The sequence below is a fragment of the Oncorhynchus nerka genome, linkage group LG24 (genome assembly GCF_034236695.1).
Source record: "Oncorhynchus nerka isolate Pitt River linkage group LG24, Oner_Uvic_2.0, whole genome shotgun sequence".
NCBI classification, from domain to species: Eukaryota; Metazoa; Chordata; class Actinopteri; order Salmoniformes; family Salmonidae; genus Oncorhynchus; species Oncorhynchus nerka.
In genome coordinates, this window is record NC_088419.1 from 7,150,980 (window position 1) to 7,156,061 (window position 5,082).

Consider the following 5,082-nt stretch of genomic DNA (forward strand, 5'->3'; position numbering starts at 1 on the left):
ATAGACTATATACTATACTATGTACTGTATAGACTATATACTGTATAGACTATGTATAGACTATACTACTATATACTGTATAGACTATATACTGTATCTACTATATACTGTATAGACTATGTACTGTATCTACTATATACTGTATAGACTATATACTATCTACTATATACTGTATAGACTATGTACTGTATAGACTATATACTGTATATACTATATCTACTCTATATACTATATACTGTATAGACTATACTGTATAGACTATATACTGTATAGACTATGTACTGTATAGACTATATACTGTATAGACTATATACTGTATCTACTATATACTGTATAGACTATATACTGTATCTACTATATACTGTATAGACTATATACTGTATATATACTGTATAGTACTGTATACTGTATCTACTATATACTGTATAGACTATGTACTGTATAGACTATATACTGTATCTACTATATACTGTATAGACTATATACTGTATCTACTATATACTGTATAGACTATATACTGTATCTACTATATACTGTATAGACTATGTACTGTATAGACTATATACTCTATATACTATATACTTTATAGACTATGTACTGTATAGACTATATACTGTATAGACTATGTACTGTATATATTATATACTGTACAGACTATATACTGTATAGACTATGTACTGTATAGACTATATACTGTATAGACTATATACTGTATCTACTATATACTGTATAGACTATGTACTGTATAGACTATGTACTGTATAGACGATGTACTGTATAGACTATATACTGTATAGACTATGTACTGTATAGACTATGTACTGTATAGACTATATACTGTATAGACTATGTACTGTAATATATTATATTCTGTATAGACTATATACTGTATAGACTATGTAGTGTATAGACTATATACTGTATAGACTATGTACTGTAATATATTATATTCTGTATAGACTATATACTGTATAGACTATGTACTGTATAGACTTTATACTGTATAGACTATGTACTGTATAGACTATATACTGTATAGACTATGTACTGTAATATATTATATTCTGTATAGACTATATACTGTATAGACTATGTACTGTATAGACTATATTATGTATAGACTATATTATGTATAGACTATATACTGTATAGACTATATTATGTATAGACTATATTATGTATAGACTATATACTGTATAGACTATATACTGTATAGACTATATACTGTATAGACTATGTACTGTATAGACTATATACTGTATAGACTATATACTGTATAGACTATGTACTGTAATATATTATATTCTGTATAGACTATATACTGTATAGACTATGTACTGTATAGACTATATTATGTATAGACTATATTATGTATAGACTATATACTGTATAGACTATATTATGTATAGACTATATACTGTATAGACTATATACTGTATAGACTATATACTGTATAGACTATATTCTGTATAGACTATATTATGTATAGACTATATTCTGTAATATATTATATACTGCATAGACTATATTCTGTATAGACTATATTATGTATAGACTATATTATGTATAGACTATATTATGTATAGACTATATACTGTATAGACTATATTATGTATAGACTGTATTATGTATAGACTATATTATGTATAGACTATACTCTGTAGTATATTATATTCTGTACAGACTATATTCTGTATATATTATACTCTGTAATATATTATATACTGTATAGACTATGTACTGTAATATATTATATACTGTATAGACTATGTACTGTAATATATTATATACTGTATAGACTATGTACTGTAATATATTATATACTGTATAGACTATGTACTGTAATATATTATATTCTGTATATATTATACTCTGTAACATATTATATACTGTATAGACTATGTACTGTAATATATTATATACTGTATAGACTATGTACTGTAATATATTATATACTGTATAGACTATGTACTGTATCAGAGACCGATTTTACTCTATTCAGTTGGTTTTGATGTTATGTATCCAAATATTATAAAACCTTAGTTCAGATCAAACGTCAAATGATTGATCATTCAAATTATTGAATGTTGAGGGATATTGTGCCACGCAGTGCACACTGCGCTCGAGATGAGACAAATGACGTATCCACTAACCATCATGGGGGTCATTAGCAGAAAATCGATGGTTCTGTTTGGTGGTGCAGCTGCGGCGGCGGCAGCCCACCATCCCATCACACGCCGTTCTAGAAGGACGCCAAACGGGTCCGGGATAAATCAGGTATTTATTTATTCATTGCCACATGGCACTTTGATAAGGTCGGTGTTATCTCCTGCCTCCATCGAAGGCGTCTGCTCATTTCCATAAATTGTATCTCAGTCCTCGACATAATTACGTGTCCAGATGTCCAAAAGTGTGCCACAAATTATCCCTGAGCGAAACAAACTCCACCTTAATTGAATAATAGCTGATTAGACAGGATTAGTTATGTAAAAAAATATATAATTGGGGGATATTTTCCACTCTTACCTACCAAATCAAATGGGGGTTTTAATTATCGTTCGATATCTGCCCAATATAAAATCACAGAACAGGTTCTCGTGAGAGGGAGATGAATGGAATGAAGCTGGAGATATCTTTGACTTGGTCCTAAAATCTGTAACCTTTTAAGGGCGTCTTTGTTTGACCATGCTGTCAAGGTCGTCAACATCATTTTTGAAATCGGATTTGTGTTTTCACATCCTTGTCAACTTCTTTATTTTTTCATACATACAAATCTATATCCCTGTAGGTAATAGCAATGTGATGAAATGTCATCACCATCCCTCACCAAGAAAAACAACAGGCTCGTTTTAACCATGGCCTTTATTATTTGTGATCATTTTAAGGCAGTACTGTAAAGGATGGGTTTTTAAGTCGTTCTGATGCCACCCTGTTGTGTGTGTGTCCTAAATACTCTGAACAGGGACATTGTACTCTTAATCATGTGACCTGTTTAAAAAAAAAAAAAGAGTAATATCAACAGATGCGCAAAATGAAGCATTGTGAACACCAAAGACAAAACATTTAGTATGCAAAACTAATTAGAATATGCAAATCGCTCGCGCAGCCCACTGATTAGACGTCAGGGATTAATTTTTATGAGCGCTTTTTAACAAATTAATTAGTTATTCTGTATACTGGTAATAAACTGTTTGAATTGCGACCTGACATTTTAGCTCTAGTGATGTTTTTCGGATTACCACAAGAACTTGAGTTTTAGTTTATTCTTTATTTGATAGGCTACATCAGTGGTAGGCCAATTAATTCATCGAGGTTAAAGAATATGCATTTTTATCATATTTGTATTCTGATTAAGGCCAAATAGCCTAAATGAGATCCAGTCAAAAAGTATGCCTACAAATCGACACACACACAAAAAAAACAGAAACAAAAATCGATTGTTTTTAGTTCGATGATGATCATGACTCTAATTATGACAGACAAAACGAAATGAAGCCTAACAAATTATTCAAGGTTATATTGCTGAATAATAACAATAATAATATGTAGGCTATGTTGGTTTTTGTTTTTTCCTTGATTCGTTTTTTCCTTACTCACTTTTACAACATCTATAATACATCTATAATACAACCATAGATTAGTATAGTGGTCATTATCCAATGTCATATTCAATATTGTGTTCCATTGTGTCACATTTCCTTATATTAATGACACGGGAATGATGTGATATTCAGAGCCAGTCAGGCAGGCACAGACCCAAACTCTGTCCAGATTAAGCAGTTGAGGGCTTTATCCGGATGATTGGATACTTTACGACCCGATGGCTACGGGATTAAGGCCCTGGAATCATCGAGACAGGGATAGGGAGATGGAGAACCCGGGCTACAGTGAAAGTAATACCCAGAACAAGTTTTTAGTCATCGATTTTTACTCTACGCTGGTAATATAATGAAAGGTTTTACTCAAGCCTTCAAAAACACTCTCATTTGTTGCGGCCATTTATTGTGTGAGTTGAGGATTCAATTGAGCGGTCCTGATTGGGCGAGACATGTCCAGAATGTTTTTTGTTAGGTCCTGTGTCTCGTTGAAATTAGATTGTATTCATGTAAATTCAATCTTGGGAGAAAAATCAACACTTAACTAATTAGACGGAAATTAAAATAGCCTACAATTTAAATACATATTTACATAGCCTATATCGCAGCATTTAAAAAAGTAATGTGATGCACTACTGTTCCACTGGAGGTCATAAGGTGAAAGCACCAATTTGTAAGTCGCTCTGGATAAGAGGATAAAGTAATCCTTCTCACCCCCCCCCCCCCCCTTAAAAGACCTAGATGCACTATTGTAAAGTGGCTGTTCCACTGGATGTCATAAGGTGAAAGCACCAATTTGTAAGTCGCTCTGGATAAGAGCGTCTGCTAAATGACTTAAATGTAAATGTAAATGTAATGGTTTGCCTTATTTATTTATGTAGTTCATAATTGGATTCTTGATAGCCTGTAGTTTAAAATGAACTCGTCACCTCAAGCATTACCTTATGTAAAAACCGATTCCCTGTTACCTTATCGAATGTAATAGATGCATAATCCATCACTTCGTTAAACTCAGACAGTAAACATATCAATGTAGAATAATGTTTCGATTTTCGACGACAGCTTGATCTGAAAATAAAAACAACAACAACACTTGATAACCTAAAACAAATCGAATAAGCACGTATGGCGTTGTATGGCAACGTGCACTATTCTGTGAACCACAGTCTCGATGGCGGTAAAATAACAAGAGCTCTGCATTCTGATTCATGTCACCAATTCTGAACCGTTTGCAGCAACAGAGGCTTTATGGTGGGATAATAAACCATGTTGTCTGGAAAAAAAAACTTCTCTTATAATTAACAAATCTAAAAAGTCTTAAAATGTATTTTATTTGAATCGATCTGCCATCGCGAAAGAATCGCTTTGACCCCTTCTGTTGTCTTGTTGAATGTGGCGTTGAGTTCTCTCTGTGGTAATTGGCTAAGAGAAATGACCCCTGGCGCCAGGAACCTGTTGGATAAAAAGGGAACGTTGCGGAGGGAGA